General features: G+C 35.4%; 1 protein-coding gene across 4 annotated transcripts in view; it reads left to right on the forward strand.

Annotated features, from left to right (window-relative positions):
- LOC106461410 (neogenin-like) overlaps positions 1 to 21062 on the forward strand; it is a 162221-nt gene that overhangs the window by 74774 nt on the left and 66385 nt on the right. The gene's annotated exons all lie outside the window — the stretch shown is intronic.

The following is a 21062-nucleotide window of genomic DNA, read 5'->3' on the forward strand; positions in this document are numbered from 1 at the left end:
TCTGCCCACCACGGGTATCGACACCCGGATTCTAGCGTTGTAAGTCAGCAGACATTCCGCTGTGCCGCTGGGGGGGGGGCAACAGTGAAGTAAAAAAATACTTAGATTTAAACACAAGGTCTTGAAACGTATATATATATATTTCACAATTATTTATATTACGATCGATTTCGGCCATGTTACATAAATGTCTAAAACGTTATACAAAGGCTTAGGCTGTCTCCAACAACAGAAATTTTTAAGTCGTAGTTTAAAAGATAGCACCAAGCTCAGTTTCGAACATTGGAGCGGCAATCACGGTGATGGCTGATGTTAAGTGTCGAAATATAGCCAATACTGTATGATTGCGAATATTATAGATACCACAGATAAAGTAGCCATATTTGAACTAGACTATAAGGAGTGGCAAGAATCATGCAAGCAGGAGATAGCGAAAATGATGGCGATTTTATGCGAAAGTGAGGCAGAAATTTTATTTAGAAAATATTTAGTTTCAGGCAAAGTATGCATCAGCAACAGCCCACCAGAGTGTTTAGGGTCGTCACAGTGGAAGAGGGTCATACAAATGTCACGACCCAAACTCCATCAGAAATGGAGGGGGGGGGAGTATATAATTAATTCATAATTGTTAATTAACACGATTCCGACCTTGTTACTCTAAGAAGAAATGTGATCTGACCAGCTGCAGCAAAGCCTTGACCAACCTTACTATGGCCAGCGGAGAGGCGGAGGAAATATAGCAACTATAAGAAATATTAAAAATGCTCATTTGTATGCATATGCTATTATATGATAACACATTGTATTATATTTGTATTTAATATATATATATATATATGCACGCATCTATACAACTTGAAAAATTCACATGGCTGTATATATATATACGGCTTTGCAACTTTAAAAAAAGTATAAAGCCTTTATGTATATATATATAGAAATAAATACTAGCCAACGTGCGTTGCACGTGCATGCATGCATAAAACGTATGAAGTTACAAAATCCAGTCTATGTACCATTCCCGTATAGTTCAGTAGTCCTTCCAACGAAATGTTTACAGACTCCCCATATAGCTACAGAGTATAAATATAGTAACTATATACATTATACAAGCATATACATAACATGTGGTATGTTGATCACCATGCATCACAGTGATCATACATGCAGTATCACTATCAATGATAACATCGTGGCAATGATATCAGGAGTAATATCCATCCAATCTGCTTGAAACCAATTCAAAGATTGTCATACACCAACTACATATTTCATTAAATTAAACTGTTTCAAATAGGATAGCATTGCTATTATACAGACTTACGTCCGTGAAGGACATAAAAAAATGTTAAGAAATACAATTATTAAAAGTTCTTAATTTTTAAAAAAAGGGGAATGGGGATCTTCAAAAAACACATAAACAAGATAGGTAGCTTAAAGTGAAAATGCAATCGCAAAAAAAGTAAAAAAAACAAGCTTAAGGTTTGAGACATAGTGTCGACATTATTTCCTCAAGCTACAAATCCCTATTTTGACTCCAGGTCTGAAAGGTGTAATATTAAAGAGAGTCAAAATAGGGAGTTGTAGCTTGAGGAAATAATGCCAACACTGTGTCTCAAACCTTAAGCTTGTGTGTTTACTTTTTTTGCTATTGCATTTTCACTTTAAGCTCCCTATCTTGTTTATGTGTTTTATGAAGATCCCTTTTTAAATTAACAATTTCTAATAATTTTGTATGTTGGAAAATGATTAACTTATTCCTATTGTCTCAATTTCGGAAGTCCCTACAATAAGTTCCAATCAAAGTTCCAAAATTGTTCTAAACGTGTCAGAGCTGGAAAGGAAATCAAACCCACTCATTACTTATCGAAATCATAACGCGACTCTACCAAATACGTATAAAAAAAGGACACAAAAACGGATTAAATTTTAAGATATAAGGTTGTGATTCCATGATTAACATCTAGAATTTTCCATTATTGGCAAAGAAAACGATCAGTTTTCAACAAATTATTTCGAAAAACTTCTAAATCTGTACAGATGATCAATATGGTGACTGAATCCGGATTGTTATACCCAGCAAACCTCACCCGCATACCTCATGACTGTGTAAAAAAGAAAAAAAGACTGATTGAAACGTGGGAACTTGGAACTTATTTTAATTTAATCAGAAAGTTCGATATTAAGTGTGACATCTGCTACATTTAACAGTTCGGAATTATTAAAAATAAAGAGCATATAGATTTTGTTTACAAAAACGTGTTACGCGCGCACAACTAAATTAACTCGGTTTTATTGAATCTCGGGCCAGTCGTAAGATGTAATTACAGCTACGAATTTCTAGCCCGATCGAACAGCACGTGCGAAATATTTTCTATTTGGGTAGAAGAACTTTTTTCGCTGAAAAAGAAGAGAAAAGAAATATATTTTTTTTCGTTGCCATTAACTATATAGCAATCATAGTAATTTTATTTCCTCGTGTTCTGAGGACCAGTAGTAGGTATTCTAATTATTGTGAGTGCTCTAAGTGTTGAACTTAGAATAACATTACTGTCATGTTATTCTACGATTTTGTTCCTGACAGAGCTATACTTTTACTACTATTACCAATAATACAGTTTTCTTTGTTCGATGTCGAAAGTTTATTCGCCTTTTTCTTGTTCTTAGTAGCCAAAAAGAACAACTGTAATCCTAAAAGTAAGTTAACTAAACAGAAGAAAAAGTTTGGTCATACGAGGTTTTTGTCCTTATTTTGGGGATCCGTTTACTTAAGGACAGTAGAAAGTACACCCTGTATTTCTGAACATAAGGTTTTTTTTTTCAATATATATATATATATATATGAATTTTGTTGACCAAATAATGCTGCCACAGTATATCATCAAATAGTGGTCAAGTCAGAAAATATATATACTTTTCAACTTCTTATTTTGTGAGTGTAGGAATTCGAACACTTATCTGAAGATATGTATATTTTTAGCCACCAGGTTGTTTGTTTGATTTCACACAAAACTACTCGAGGGCTATCTGCGTTAGCCGTTCCTAATTTAGAAGCTACAGACTAGAGCAGTGGTTCACCACCAAGGACCTCTTTTATTATTATTTTCCCCCCACGGACCTCATGTTTTTGAAAGATTCCATCTACCCAAACAAACTGTTTTTATTAATTAATGATAATTTGTTTCCTATTTTTCACTGTCAAATAAAAGACATATATAACTGAGGGTGCAATTAAAAGATCAGCAGTATTAACAAATGATTTGTTTAATGATCTGGTTAATGTTGCTTTATTGAAACAATGTTCCGAATTTTTTTTCCCACGAGAACTCATCGAGGAGCTCAGTTAAATTTTTAACGGCTTTTCTCACATACTTAGAGAGCCGGAAAAAAATATGATAGTTCTAGAACAGTCTCAGTCTTCCACGTCTTATTATTCTGTGTCCTTCCGTGCATTTAAAGAAAATAACTCACAAACCCCCAGTATTACCCTCGCGGACCCCAGGTTGGGAACTATTGGACTAGGGAGAACTCAGCTTGTCAAACCACCCACCGCCAACTCTTGGGCTCTCCTAGTCCAATAGTAGGTTTGACCATCACATTATAACACCCCCCTACGATTGAAAGGGCGAGCATGTTCGATGATGAGATTCGCGACTCGCAGATCACCAGTCTGTATTACGCTAGATGTTCCACCTGTGATGGGCACAGCACAGATAGCCCGTTGTGTAGCTTTGCGATTAACAAAAAACAACTAAATATTCTCCGTGAATTGTTCTGCGCATGATACGCAGAAAATTTCAATCTTACTCCTAACAGTATTTCTTTCAAGGAAAAGCCACTTGTTATCCCTCCCTTAGACATTTCCTTTTGTTTGCAATTTTGTTGATATACCTCCTGGGTTGGCTAGCAAATGCAAATACTCCCCTTTACATGTGTTTGTAGTCTTAGAATAAAAAAGATCACACGTATTTTACAAAATATTGCGTCGTTCTTTAACTGCACGCATGTTGCGAATTAAGCTTGAAGTATATATATATATATATAATTTTGAGGATATTGATTGTCGGAAAGAATACATTATTTAAGTTGGGTTATTATTTCTTTTAGACATTCAGTTTTAATTTCTTTTCACCTCTTGAGTAAGGCTAGGAAATACGCGCTGTTATATATATATAAATATATATATTTATATTTGTTTTTCAAATAAACCTTGCTTTTTATTAGCTTATCTACATAATAAACGTTCTCGTTGCAGTGAGAGAAAAATACCGTAGAGTTTTAATGCAATTAGTATACGTTAGCGAATTGATATAAGGGGGAAAAAAGAAGGACGAGATCCCCCTTGCAACAGATTCCAGTTTGAGTTAAACTTTATCGTAGTATTTAAATTAAATGTCATCAGAGTAATGGATTTAATTTTACAGTTGCCGCAGTATAATGTCCAATAATTTAACAGCTTCAATGCATTAATACGAAGCATAAAGAACATATGCATACATTTTCTCGTAGTATTTAACTATTTAAACAATCTTAACATACTGCCGCCAAAGAACAAACTTACTGAAACCAGTGGTGTGAAAAACTGTACTAATCATCATTTCTCATTGAAATGTTATATTGTGCTCGTGAATTACGGTAATTCGGAAAAGAAGGAAAAAAGCTTTTAAGTGAATAAGCAATTAATATTTGTTCTGAAATTCTAAACTTTTCACATTTTTTTCTCTCTTTGCTTTCGGTTTAATATGTATGAACATACACTATTCTACCAAAACTCATGGGACGCACCTCTGATTGCGGGAAAATGGATGTGATGACGAAATATGCAATTAGTTTGGCCTATGAGGGTGATCAGCAGTTCGCTCGGAAGTCATTTCGAACTTGTATGCCGAACGATAAGTACACGGAAAGAGCTAACAGAGTTTCCGAGGAGAAGGATAGTTGGATGTCATTTGGGGAAAATGTCTGTACGGGCTATTGTGTAACAATTAAACATTTCCAGGTCGACAGTTGGCAACGTGCTGAAAAAAATGGAAGTCCACAGGTGAGAATGAGCCCAAGAAACGACCAGGTAGGCGTAAAATACTGACTGACAGGAGCCGACGCACCTTGAGAAGGCTGATTATCTCATCTCGCCAACATATTCTAGAGAATCTGTATTTGGAGATGTGAGCAGCCACAGGCAATCCTATAAGTGTTTCCACGACACGTCAAGAGCTGCATGCCATGAATTTTCATGGAAGAGCTGCAGCCCACAAGCCGTTGATAACAAAAACAAATGTACACCATCGATTGGCATGGGGCAAAGCACGCCGAACTTGGACCGTGGATCAATGGAAATCAGTTCTGTGGAGTGACGAGTCACGATAAACACTCTTTCAGTCTGATGGACATGTTTGGGTATGGAGAATGCCTGGAGAACGCTTATTACCTGAGTGTGTTTTCCCAACAGTGAAGTTTGGAGGTGGCGGTATCATGGTCTAGGGGTGCTTCTCGTGGTATGGACTAGGTCCACTTGTCGCATTGCATGGATCCATGGATGGTGAGTCCCACATTGATGTTCTGAACAATTCTGTGTGTTCCACATTTTGGCAAGTTTATGGTACCAGCCCTTACACCTTCCAACATGATAATGCTCCATGTCACAAAGCAAGGATTGTGAACACGTGGTTTGAAGAGAATAACATCGGAACATTGCAGTGTTCAACACAGAACCCCGACCTCAACCCGATGGAACAACTTTGGGATGAACAGGAACTTAGAATTAAGGCAAGGCCAAGACGGCCCTCTTCAGTAATGGAGCTTACTAATGCTTTAAAGGAGGAGTGGAGCACAATACCATCGGCTTTCTACCAGAAATTAGTAGACAATCTTCCACGACGCATTGAATCAGTCATTAAGGCCAAAGGCAGGCCAACACGCTAATGTTTTCTTGGAATAAAGACATATTTTATTCATAACTACCCGTGTTCCATTGACTTTTGTTATAATAGTGTAAATTGGCTTCGAGGTCTTATAACGCAGATATTCGGGTTCAATTCTTGCAATAGGCCTAGCACAGATTATGATAGCTTCTTATTATGCAGTTTTTGTACTTAACAGTAAGTTTATCTAATCACACAGAAGTTTTATTTGTCAGATTGTTATTTAAATATTGTGCCATCGATTCTACTTGACAGCAGTAAACAGTGTTCATTTCACAAGATTTTTTTTGTTTTAATATTCCACATCATTAACATGAGTAAGCCACTTCGTATAAGATCCGATGCCTGTAAGTGTTATGGTTGTGATAGTCTAATTCAAACTGCCTAGCTACCATTCCTTCCTTCTCACAAACACGATCTGATCTTGGGTCTTACCTTATAATTATTTGCTATTCTAACATTTGAATCGCCCAAGGTTGAACCCCTCACGCCAAGCACACCCTGTATAATCTTAAGGTTATGTGTTCTAACATTTGAGTTGCCAGAGGTTGAACCCCTCACGCCAAGCACAATCTTAGGGTTATGTGTTCTAACATTTGAATTGCCAGAGGTTGAACCCCTCACGCCAAGCACACCCTGTATAATCTTAGGGTTATGTGTTCTAACATTTGAATTGCCAGAGGTTGAACCCCTCACGCCAAGCACACCCTGTATAATCTTAGGGTTATGTGTTCTAACATTTGAATTGCCCGAGGTTGAACCACACACGTCAATAACACCCTGTCCAGCCTTAAGGTTATGTGTTATTCTAACATTTGAATTGCCCGAGGACGAATCCCTCACGCCAAGCACATCCTGTTTAGCCTTAGGTTTATGTGTTATTCTTAACATTTGCATCGCCTGAGGTTGAACCCCTCACGCCAAACACACCCTGTATAATCTTAAGGTTATGTGTTATTCTAACATTTGAATCGCTATCTGGGTACCACATAACCGTTTACAAACAGAATATTTCATGTAAAAGTGTTATTCTTAAAGTGTATTATACCGAAATTCGTGTGTATATGGTAGGTGACTATTAAAAAATACAAGTTGATTTGTTAAAACGCCCAAAACCATATTTGAATGTGGTACTGGAAAACGAGATTACTGGATATATATATCCCTGTCCACTGATTATACTTTACAAATCATATATAATAGTAGTATGTACGATGCATCAGAGTCCATGTAGTTTTGAGCCATCTTGTACTACGTCTGTGTTTATTGAATTCTTCAGATCTAACATAATATTTATTTATTTTTTCGGCTTTCTTAAGAAGAACTTTTAATTTATTATTGCCATTGTTTGAAATGCTAAAGAAGAAAATTAAAATGGTTACCCCTCCCTCCCCTTGAGAATAAGCAAAGCTAGTGAAGATCGTCTGTTTAGAAACACCTGGTTCCTCTGAGTAGCTTCAGCGCATAAGCTTTGAAAGACTCAGCATGCGGTTTGTATGTGTGTGATGTAAAAGGGACGGCTTGGACTTTATATATTTACACATCATAAAGACCATCTGTGGTCCGAATTGATTTAATTTCTGTTTCTTCTAATTCAAGCATCATATAATCAGTAGATAGATATATTCAGTTAAATATTCTCAAATAAAAAGATAGAGGTCGGTCCAGTTAGGCAACAATGTAAGGAAAAGTTCGCTGGTTACGAGAGTACCGATCGAACGGGTCTACTTTAAACGAACGTTTTAACCAGGTATATCTGTTGTAGCTCTACTCAAAAGCTATATCTGCTGTAATTATATAGCTGTAAATTCTTTAGTCCCTCTTAGAGCATTTTGTGTTCAGAGAGTTCAGAAAGTAAAGATGCGATATATAATTTAGTCTTGTCAAATATTTACTGACGCGGTATACAACCCAGTATATCTGTGTTGTGAAATACTTAATGATGTCATATATATATATATAATTCAGTAGATCCATCTTGTGAAATACTTAATGATGTCATATATAACTCAGTATATCTGTGTTGTGAAATACTTAATGATGTCATATATATAATCCAGTACATCTATGTTGTGAAATACTTAATGATGGCATATATAATCCAGTATATCCATCTCGTGAAATACTTAATGATGTCATATATATAATCCAGTACATCTATGTTGTGAAATACTTAATGATGGCATATATAATCCAGTATATCCATCTCGTGAAATACTTAATGATGTCATATATATAATCCAGTACATCCATCTTGTGAAATACTCAATGATGTCATATATATAATCCAGTACATCCATCTTGTGAAATACTTAATGATGTCATATATATATAATCCAGTACATCCATCTTGTGAAATACTTAATGATGTCATATATAATCCAATATATCCATCTCGTGAAATACTTAATGATGTTATATATATAACTCAGTATATCTGTGTTGTGAAATACTTAATGATGTCATATATAATGCAGTATATCCATCTCGTGAAATACTTAATGATGTGATATATAACTCAGTATATCTGTGTTGTGAAATACTTATTTTGTTTTTGATCTGAAACAGATTGACAGATGTAGCACTAACATATAAATATAAGTCACAGAAAAATAACCAATATTGTGATAAAAGACAATAAAGCGTCAATATCTCACTCGTCTGGGAAAACATGTCAGGCAAGACAGAAATAATAAAAATTATTCACTTATTAAAAAGGCAAAATTATAATAAAAAAGGACCTTATAAATACGAGACTGAATAAGTGTATCATAAACTTTTTAGTAATTTTTTGAAATCTTAAAACGATAAAACGAATTACCTAAAGTAACATAAGTCGTTGACATAAGAAGGACCTAACAGTACATGTAAAGAAAGGCCTTATGACAGTTCAGTGGTAATTCTTATACGTTTGGCAGTAACTCTAGTATATACAGAAACATTTTTTATGAAGCCCCGCTTTTGTAAATAGAAATCCGCAAAGTATAATGTAACTTAACATAGTGCACGTATAGTCTGTATGCAGCAGTTGAGTGACCGTATTTTAAGTCTTTTTTTGATAATTGTTGTAACACAAATTCGTACCGTATAATTTTCTGATATAATGGAAGTGTGAAAAGGCATGTTATTCAGAAATAATTTTCTTTAAAAAAATGTTTCGAAAACTGTTTGATACTTACTATAGTCATCATTTTTGCAACCTTGACGACAGCAGATCTGAATACTGTATGAGTATAATGGGGGGTGATATTTACAGTGAGAAAGGGAGAAAAAACAATTATCTTTATTCCCCCTACACACACACCCGTTTAAACCATAAAAAATTAGTAATATCTCCTACCAAATGACTTGTTCATAAATTCTGTTTCTGTGGTCACACGACTAAAAATAAATATGTGTTCGTTAAAAATACACTGTTGATACGGTAACTAAACACTAAGGGACTACAACACACGTCATGGATGGTACTACAACTTCAGCTAACCCTAATTTTGTTTACTTTTGCTACACATTGCTTTTATGTCATTTGTTTGTTTTTAATCACAAAGCTATAATATGGGCCATTATATATACATACATACACACACATATATATACGCGTGCTCTTAGTTATGTTGCTTGTAAATAGCATAGTTAATATGCTTAATTTTAATAAACAGTTCTAAGGTTCTGTAAGATAACCAAATCAGTTAATTCCGTCTTTATCCCACCTCGATTTTATTTAAGTAAAGGTGTAGCTTTTTTAAAAAATTAAAAACTTCTAATATAGCTAATAACAAATATATAAACTTTTAAAATGTTCTGCAATAAATATTTATGAGTGTTTGTTCTATGGTTATTTATATTTGTTATATACATATATGCGAAACAACTATGGAATTTGTAAATTCACACATTTTATAACTTACAGTTTCTACAAACAAAGGTCAGTCCCCTAAGGAGTGCGGTAAACGTACTAAATTATGATGCTAAAATCCAGGGTTCGATTCTCCGTGGGGGAGAGAACTGTGATAGCCCATTGTATAACTTTGCGCTAAAAAACCCACTGGCGCAGCGGTATGTCGGCAGACTTCTACTGCTAGAAACCGGAGTTCGATACCTGTGGTGAGTAGAGCACAGATAGCCCGTTGTGTAGCTTTGTGCTTAATAACAAACAACAACAGTCAAAACAAAAGTTTATGGATTGTTTTTTTTTATGGTTGCATATGGAAATAAGGACAATTTTGTTTATAAAACGAATAAGAAATAATAAACATTGTATTTTGTTAAAGAAAGTTGTTTGGTCTAACTTTCACGAGATAAAATTGTACATGTTTTGTATACTGGAGAAGACAGACCAGTGTTCTGTTTAAACATGTGGCGCGTTCTCTACACATACATACACACAAATCATTGTGCTTATAAATCTTTCCTGATCAGTTTACTGTGATACATACACAAGTTTTCCGTAAATCTGTTCAATACTTACTTTTTAATAATAACTATTTTTAAATGTTCTACTCCACACACAAGGGGAGGAATAAAATATTGCTCATCTGTCTGTAGAGGAGTGATACGTACTGCTTAACACTGTAAAACATGTTTGAGTGTGACGCAAAGATGCGTAACAGACTTTGTTCTGTCCATCCCAATTGCCTTGTCACAGCTGTTTAAAATCAGTCTTGTCAGTAATTTGATTCAAAACTTTAGAAACGGCTAACAGAATACAAAGCATTGTTAACCAATAGGTATACAAATTGTTATAAATACAAGTTAACAGCAGATGTTTTGTTTTGCCGGACTAATAACAACAACAAACGAACATTGTTAACTTGTTAACAATTCGTATACCTTTAGTTTTCCAATATATCGTCGGACTTTCAACGTTTAAGTCGTAACTGATGTCACGCAAGACGTTATATATCTTTGACTTTCATGAATGGACTACATGCTGTAACAACTATCATGTTTCTTTAATGCGGATTTTTTGTTCGTTTTCCTGTTTGGTTATTTTCACATAAAGTTTGAAGTATTTAAGGGTAACTTGCCAAAGAATTGAACCCTCCAACTCGATCGGCCAAGTTTGGAGTTTGTGTTTGAGAGAAAATATTTTATTAACAATTTGTTGAAATTAAATACTTTATCGCTAATATATATATATATATAATGTGTGCATATGTACAACCTGCGACAGAAACCAATATGTGGCCACAGAGTGTCACGAATATGAGCCACACATCAATGTATGAGTCAAACACTGGAAGAGGATTATAGGTGGTGCTGCACGTTTCTCAGATTTTGTTTTTATAAACATGGAAAGATCAGTTTAATATTTTACAGAGATCTGCAATTAACGCTGGTCATATGTAGCGTTACTGAATGTACCCCTCTTTGTGTGATGTGGCCAATTTAGAACATGCATACTACACGTTGTAAGCCATATCTCTTCCTTGATTGGTCGAAGATCATTCACAACCGCCAATTAGTTGCTTGAAAATATTTCGAAAACCAGAAGGCTTTTCTTTGTGAGAGCATGCAACCAGTAATGTCGTGTTGTATATAACCATTCCTCTTGACCTTAACTTACCGACGGAAGGTAAATGACCTTGACCTTTTGTACATAGTCCAGTCAAAAAAATTTCGTGCAGGTGTTTGTTTTCAGGGCATGCGCGTCAGTTTAATGGATTATCTTCAGCGCGTTTTTACCTCCAGAGTCAAAACCAGTTTTCCTTTCAAACTGTTTTTTTTTCACTCTCTCTCTCTCTTTTTACTCTAAAATACCCATTTATCTCGATGGGTTTGTGTCAAACTCATTTCAGTGTTGTACAACCCCTTAAAAATTTATGCCCGTCTTTGAAGAAGATGATGGTCGTTTTAGTTTGCTCTTTTCCAGAGGGCATATTCTGATATTTACATTTAAATTGAAAGGAATGTGCTGATAACTATCTCAGATAAGCACCAAGTGTAAACTCAGTGTCCAGTGAAGGCTACGGTTTACTTCTCGTACTATGTAGAACCTGTATGTAATAACTTATTAATATTGATCTAGAAGCTATCTATTAGTCGTACACTTATCTCGACATGTATGTTGTATACAAAATTTACCGTATAGTTATAGTACTGAAAGCCTCTGTTAGTAACGTTATTTTCCATATGTAATAAGTATAATTGTTCTATAGAGGGTTTAGTGCGTTATATTTAAACGATTTTGTAGTCTCACCACGTCGTTACAGTCTATGTCGTCGTGCACAACCGTAAGATAGAGCATACTGGATATCTGGACAGCGTAGTTTCCATTGGGAAAGGTTCTGTCGTAACGTTGTCATGTCCAAAGCACACCACTCTTTTCTTGTTTTTTCCATAATGCATCTACTTTACGCGAAGGACGGTTTACCAATGCTCGTTTCAACACTTCAGTCACACAGAAATCCGGCTACTTGAACAATTTTTCTGCGTATTGAATAGTAGGAATACACGTTTCATTCTTCAGCTGCTTGAAGTGTGTAACGGTTGAATATGAAATGTGACTGGAGGAGAACTTTCTCTAACTGATACACACCATATTGTTTTCTTTTTTTAGTATGACTAGAGGCCTTAATTTGGTGAACCCATATCTTGTTGGCCTCTTTTCCGTATAAAGACGTTTTTTGTGTGGTACGAAGGATCCAAAGCATTGTTTTGATAGCAAACAGAGTTCACCTTAGCTTTTGTATCCATTCTCTCGACCCATTACTTAACTCTGGTGCAGTATCCAGCGAAAAGCATGAATCCCTCCGAAAAAGTCTCACGAAATACCGTAGAATTGTTTCCACCAATTGACCTGTGCGTTCGCGGATTCTCACCTGCTACAAGATGCTCCACTTTGCTTACACAGCTGCGGCACGACTTCTTGCAATTCTCTTTCGGGGATGGTGCTGGTGTACTAAGTTGATCCATATTTCTTTTTACGATGCCATTAAGTACAAGATATATTCCTAGGCCATTAAAAACAATGGATATTCCTGTCTTGGAAGTCCTAAATCCCCGATATGAACACATGTTTATGATCTGAGTATTTGAATAATTTGTGTCGGAAAGGGCTGTCGCATGCCCTTCTCAAAATCGACCAACTTTCGGTGGCGTCTTACTACCTACTTAACGTCAAGTAAGGTCACAATTTAGTTTTGATACATGCCGTTTCATCTCGAACTTGTATCGGTTTTAGTTGTCACATGACTTGCAGATTTGCATATTCAAAACTGTTTGAATGGAACGTGCTCAAACTCCTGTAATTTTTTTTTATTTGGTTATGCATGTCGTGGAGGGTGCTATTTCTAAGAGTATTGTGTAAATAGTGTCATGACTGTTGACAGTTATCATTCGTTACGATGGAGAAACGTGTCTTCCTGACAAAATATCTTACAAATGCATCTCTGATATAAATGTGCTATTAGATTATCATACAAATATATCCTAGCAATTATTAAACAGTTGTTCCGCTGTATAATATCGAACAACGAATTCGACGAAATGTCGTAACATTATTCGCATGCCTGAGTTAACTTAGGTTACTATATGGTGAAGTAAAACGAACTCAAAACACCATAGACGTATGGAAAATGTTAATTGGACAACGTGTCCGTTGCTTCTGTTTCTTCGTGTATTGAATTGTAGTTGTTTTTGTTTTTTTAATGGACATGTTTTATTGCGGGACTAGGCAAAATAGCTTACTGAATAGTGGGATTTGACAGTTACTCTTATAATATAACCACGGCCCAAAAGTGAGTTTATTTGTTTGTTTGTAGTTAAGCAAAATGCAAAATACTGTGTCACCACGGGTATCAAAACCCGTTTTTTAGCGTATAAGTCTACAGATTTACTACTTAGCCAATGGGGGGCTCAAAAGTGAGGTGTGAGATTACGCGACAGTGGGATGTGAACCATGGACTCTTGGATTCACATTTTGGTACCCCTAACCACGAAGCCACGCCCTTCCCTGTGAACTACAAGAAATGAATAAGTGACATAGACAAAATAATTAGGACTGTGTTGGTGTTTTGATATCATGAGATTTGAGATAAGTCTCAGAGATATGAGTTATAAGACTAACACGAGAAGCCCAACATATCGCTTACTTTTTTAAGCTGAAAAACGACAAAGTATGAATAATGAAACAAGAGATGTATCGGTGTATTTATACTGTATAATATATATTTAATTCATTTTATTCGATACACTACGTACTAAAGAATCTGGGTGTGAATAACTAACTATTCCACGTACACCTTCATAGCATATTCAGCGCGTGCATTAATCTTGTATTCATTACACGTACATAAGGTGTTAAGTGTTGTGTGTGTGTTTATATATATATGTTCATGTTTAGCATGGCCAGGTGGTTTAGGACGCTCGATTCGTAATCTGAGGGTCGCAGGTTCGAATCTCCGTCACACCAAACATGCTCGCCCTTTCAGCCGTGAGAGCGTTATAATGTGACGGTCAATCCCACTATTCGTTGGTAAGAAAGTAGCCCAAGAGTTGGTGCTGATGACTATCTGCCTTCCCTCTCGTCTTACATTGCTAAATTAGGGACGAGTAGCGCAGATAGCCCTCGTGTAGCTTTGCGCGAAATTTAAAACAAACAAGTAGCAAATAAGTTACTGGGCATTTTTCACAGACTTTATAAAAAATCAAAAGCTATGAAAATAATAAAAAATTGTGATACATAGCTTTGATGATGCTTTCTTGATTCAGCATTTTTTCTTTTTCATAGTCACAAACAGTCGTTGATAAATCGCTAATTAAGTCTGTTCCGGTTCACGGCTGATGAAATTCAACGCATTGGGCATATAAAATTTTTTGTTTTGTTTTCATCCGGCTTTAAAAGTTCGGCTCTCCTGAAGACTGTACTTTTCATCTCATTGCTCCACAGCTCATGAGACATCGTTTTGATCTCTGGTGTTATTTGTGCTATTTTTTTTTAATGTCATATATTCGGTTGAATCGATTGTAATGAGAGCGGCTAGCCTTTGATATTCTTTGACAGGTCATTTGATAATGCGTCGTGACTTATACTCAGTGCGCAACAATGAGTGGCACAGTTATTGTTGTTAATGTGATTTCGGTTTTTGAAATTACCTCGCCTTAAATGGGAACATTTATTTATTTATTTTGCGATGTGTGAAAACGTTTTATTGCCATCGGGAAATTCCTTTCACGACGTTGATCAAAACAACAGCAAAATAGCGTATCTTCTTTTTTTTTATGAATTCGAAGAGCACACGACAATGTCACTAATTTGGATCAGTTTTTAAAGTTGAAGCTGGCGATAATAACGTCTGACATTGTGTACTTAATGGAGTAAACTGCCCTTTTGACATACCTTTTTTTTTGAATCTGACAGACGGTTCAGTTTAGCTTAAAAGGTTAAATAAATTTTCTGACTTTTTTTAACCCTTTTTTTAACTTGTTTATTTTTTTTGAAAATGTGAAATCGATTTTAGCTGTAGTTTTTTAATGTATGATCAAATGATTTTGATGTTATATTTTTGTTTCTTTTTGTATGTGTATTGTCACTTTTTCTCGTTATAATGCTTATCAAGTTGCATGCGCATGGATATGAAAGGAAAAAAAATTCTTTATGCTGAAACAGCATGTAATCTTATAGATGAGGCAGGTTTGTGTAAAAATTGCAGAGTTCTGGTATTCTGTTATAAAAAAAATCAAACGTCATATCAACTTTTCCCTTTTTTTATTTATTTCTAAATTTCCCTTTACTTTTACTACAAATTATATTTATACGTTTTCTCTGCCTTTTTCTAAACTTACATGCCTGTTTTCTGTTTCTTCTGATAGACCTAACAGTGGCACAGCGGTATGTCTGCGGGCTTACGACGCTGGAATCCAGGTTTCGATACCCGTGGTGGACAGATCACAAACAGCCCATTATGTTGCTTTGTGCTTAACTTAAAACAAACACAAATTCTTCTGATAATTTATTACCACGTTTTCTTACCCTTCCTGAACATTTGTTTCTGTTCCCCCTTCTTTTTTTTTAACATTTATTACCACGTTTTTTCGTAAGCTTTCTGAACATTCGTGATGCCGAGGGACTCACTTGAAGTAGAGACAGCTGATAAGGGTAGTAAAAACTTTTATTTAAAACACAGAACAAATAACAACGTTTCGATCTGCTTAGGCCATCATCAAGTTATGAATTACATTGACAGTTTTAATTGTTTCCTTATAATACATTTGAACATTACTTTCAGTGTTTTCCGTATATTCTCTTCCAAACATTTGTTTCTACGAGCCTCTGAACATGTAAAGATCGTATGATTGGTACACAATGATTCATAATATTCTACCTGAGCCTTCACTACAAGAGAGATTGGAGAAAATTTGAAACTTATAATCTGCATTCAGAACTTTGGATATCAGGTCTACGTCACACTTGTATCTGATATAAAATCAAAAATGAGGTTTAAAATGTTTTAATACAGAGGATATGACGAGATGAGGTTAATTGTGACGTAATAAAGAAAAAAATCATCTCTCTCATCAGTTAAGCTAGACAAATACACAAAATCAGTGTATTGGAGGTTTGTTTGTTTGTTTCGGATATTCATTCAAAGTTACACAAAGGCTATCCGCGCTAGCCGTCTCTAACTTTGAACTAATAGACTCTAGAAAAGGTAGCTAGTCAACAGTACCCTTCGCCAACTTTTGAACTACTCTAGTCGAACAGTGGGATTCGAAAGGGTCGAAAATTCAACGCGTAAAGTTACTTAACTGACCAATCGATGCTTTTACTCAGCAGACTTAAAGTTGTTTCACAGATGTGTTGTTAAACGTTAAACAAGCCTAACTCACTCCATTAGGCTTAACACAGATACGTGTTTTTTCTGTGGCTTTTTTAATATTTGGTTTAAGAGGAAATGTAAATATTTATCATACAAATTTAGAGGATTTTTTCGTTGATTTTAGAATTATTATTTGCGAATGCATTCTTTGTTTGTGTGTTTGTTTTAGAGCAAAGCCTCATTGGGCTGTCTTCTGTGTTCATTACGGGGAATCGAACCCTGGATTTTAGCGTTGTTAGCCCGTAAACTTACCGCTGTCTCTCCTGGGGACACATCAGCTTTGTACAGTTATTAAAAGTTACTAAGAGTATGAATGTGAAGACTGCTCTGTAGGCCTCGAGTTTAGAAATGTGGAGAATTCGGCAGTAGAATAATCACTGACATTTCTGGAAGTTCTTGTTTAACAAACCAGTGTTAAGATTAGCAATACATCTTATTCGTATGTTACGTCAACACAAACATCACTTGACAATGAAATACAAACTAAGACTTTTTCTGGTTAGAGCTACCCTTGTATGATACTAAAATAAATACAACGATGGCGCGACGGGGCAACTGCCTTTAGACCCCACGCAAAGGGGGCGCCGAAAAATGAACATTGCACTCGAACGCGCCGAATCCTCGCGCCGCCACTGTATAAATCGAATGCGATAAGCCATCTAAAATTCAATCACCATTAAACTACTCGGCCAAATCACTTTGGAAAATTCGATATTTTAATTTTGATTGTTTGTAGTTAAGCACAAAGCTACACAAAGGGCTATTTGTGCTCTGCCCACCACGGGTATCGAAACCCGGTTTATAGCGTTGAAAGTCCGAAGACATACCGCTTTGCCACTGGGAGACTTTAATTTTGAAATAATTATTATTCTATCCTATATATTTCACTCATCTCTTATCTCGTGTTTATATTTTTCGTTTTACGCGGTTTCTATCCTGAATGTATTTAACTTGTTTTAGCTCAAAGCTATAGAATCGGCTATCTGCGCGCTGTCCATCGCGGGGAATCGAACCCCGGATTTAAGCGTTGTAAGTCCACAAACTTGCCCCTGAATACAATTAAAAAGTATTTAAGATGCCTCAGTATATATTATACTATATAAAAAGAAGAGAAACAACCTGAATCTTTTATTTCATAAGGAGATGGAAGCGGTATTTTTACCCTTTGGAAAATTTCAGGTAAAAATAAACGTTTCGTTTGACAACGCATTAAATGTGCCAGATAAAAAAAAATATCATTTTCTCTCTCTCTCTCTTTTCGGAAGCTTCGTGTAACAAAGCCGTCTATTTTCAACCTTTCTGGGCTGGGTGTGTCCATGTAGTTAACGTTCTGGACTGTCGATCTAAGGGTCAGTGGTTAGCGACCTGCATTTTGGGACCATGGATGCGTTATAAGAGTGACAGTCAAATCCATCTATTAGATTAGAGTAGCCTAAGAGTTGGTTATTGGTGCTTTCGACTGGTTGCCTTCCATATAGCCTATCGGTACAAAATTAGGGATGGCTAGCATAAATAGCCATATACGAAATACACCAAATGCTTATTTCTACGTAAGAAAATCATTTATTTTGAGCAAATCAAAACACGATCGACAAATTAATTAAATACTCGGAGTTATGTTTGTTTCTTTGTAACTAAGCACAAACCTACACAATGGGCTATCTGTGCTCTTCTCACCACGGGTATCGAAACCCGGTTTCTAGCCGTCTAAGTCCGCAGACAAACCGCTGTGCCACTTGGGGGGGCCGGGGTTATGTGTGCTAAGATATGCTTTACCAAGTAGTGATTTTGTCATTCCAAAACAACCAATCAGCAATTCGAATAATGATAGCGTTCAAGGACATTCGAAAAGTAATAATAGCATTTGAGTATTTTTGACGAGACGAATAACATCCCACTATATGTACATATATTATATGCACTATGTAGCATTAACTGTCCCACGTGAGTTTTTAAACTTCAAAGAGACAATATTATTTCGTGCTTTTGTTTGTTTATTGTTAAGCACGGGTAATGAAACTCGTTTTTTTTAGCGTTATTAACCTTCAGACTTACCGCTGAAACATTTCTAAAGTGTAAACGTTTTTTTTTAATTGTGGTTTTAAACTGACAATCGTTCTGTTAAACCTGCTGTAATTTTGCAATGAATTATATATATGATATAAAGAATTGTACAGTTAATTACTTTTGAAATTGCTTCTTTTCATTCTTGCTAGTATGCAATTTAACATCGTTTATATATCCAAATTCAAGTTTGAGATAAAGTCAGTATTCAGCCTGGCTTACTTTGAAGCACTGTGAGACGAAGTATAATAGTACGTTGGTTTAACCTGTCCATTGAGTTGCGGCTGCGGGCAATGCCAACTTGATACGCAGTGTATGTACGAAATTCAAGTTTGAGCTCATTAGTGGTGTTGGGTAGAGCACGTCCTTGTATATAAACAACGTTTCTGGTATATACCACTGGTGCAGTGTTGAGATCCGGAAGTCGTTTGTGATCTGTAAGAAGCCTTTGCGGTCTTCAAACATTCCAACGAGCCCCTTTATCTTAGTCATTTATCAAAACTTGGCACGACTGTGATGTTGTGTGTAGTATGTACTGAACGGAAGTGTATGTGAGGCCGAAAGCGAAGTTCCGGGGAGACGTGAACAAACATCACAGAAATTTCTATATTCAGTTATAAAAGTTATATGAGTTTTTATTTTTAATATATTTTGTTACACGCGCGCGCGCATGCATTTCTTCGTAACTTATAAGAGAACACTAGTATGCATATGCTGGACAGGAAAAAGTTTATTGCTGGAATTGCTGGTCTGTCTCATAGGAGCCCTATCTCTGAAATTGGTGGCTGTACTTGATAATTATCAAGTCTTGCTCGTGAAAGGGGGAGTTACATAGATTTATAGTAGTCTATGATATAAAGGGCAGAAAGTCCACAGTATAATTACCGTTTCAAAGCAGAAAGTCCACAATATAATTATCGTTTCAAAATTGGTTTTTTTTCTCGATAGTACAGGACATATTAGAAAAGGATGGTTTGTGAATTATTGTTTTTTTTTGTCAAGGGAAACCAATTGTATTTATACTTTATCACCTTAGTGGAAATAATTCAAAAGAAAAACAAACATGCTTGTTAAAAAAAAACTGAAAAAATTAACCGTTCAGATAAAACAAAGAGTTATTTATTTATTAACGTTTATTTTGTGTATTTTGTAAAGAATACGGCTTTAGTTTGTCCACATCGTGGCAATTCAAAGCTCATCAGCACAGCTTGGGTCAGCAAACCAAAGAAATACAGTTAGGCCTCTTATAATGGTGGTGTGGATATTATATTTCTATATCACACCCTACACTTTACCGCGGACTGCAGATTCGGCTATATACGGCTCATCAGCAAGGTAAGCAAACTAAAAAAATACAGTTAGGCCTCTTATAATGGTGATGTGTATATAACATTTATTGGTTGTTTAAAACCCTTATAAATCACCATTTAGTAATCCAAATCCAAACTTATTATTCGGTACCACACAATGGAACAATTGTTTGATGACCACATTACAGATACATTTTATTTTCACCAAAGGTAAAACTGAAAATATGATGAATCAAAGAATATATTAGGCTAACGCAATATCATCAATAACTCAATTTATCTAACTATAAGCTTAAATATACGTAGGTTTTTGTAACTTTTAAAGCTGAAAACGCTATATTTCAGTGAAAAAGGAGGGAACTGAAACTAACCAGCAAGTTTCAAAAGTGAGTTTATACTTGTTCGCGTGGTTTGAAACAGTTTTCATTTCAAGAATAATTATCGACAGATGGATTTAAGTTACATTTGGGACTTTCATCACCATCTATTTATTTATTTATTTTTTTTGGGGGGGGGCTCATTATTTGACGGGGATTCCTGTATATTCTTTACCCTTGTAGTAGGCTTAATGTCAGCTAGTACTTATTTTCTGTTTTCATTTCAGTCGAAAAGCATTTATCAGCAGAGATTTCGATCTTTTTTGGAAAGTTAGACAAGAAATGATACCTCTTGTTACTTGAATGAAAATTATTTGTCTTATTCGAAGTTTAATCTCTATTCCTTTTTTTCCCGAAGAATGTAATAAACCCCATATAAGTTTTTCATACAGTATCGATTGCTGCAAAATAAATTTGCTTAAAATAGTTTTTTGTGCAGATTCATTACTTTTATTTATCTATTTTTTGTGCATTTACGTAAACATAATGGAATACTTCTACAAACATACACCATTATATATATATACGTGCTCGTTTGTACGTACGTTTGTTTATATATATATATATATA

Source organism: Limulus polyphemus, unplaced genomic scaffold (assembly GCF_000517525.1).
Source record: "Limulus polyphemus unplaced genomic scaffold, Limulus_polyphemus-2.1.2 Scaffold953, whole genome shotgun sequence".
Lineage (NCBI taxonomy): Eukaryota > Metazoa > Arthropoda > Merostomata > Xiphosura > Limulidae > Limulus > Limulus polyphemus.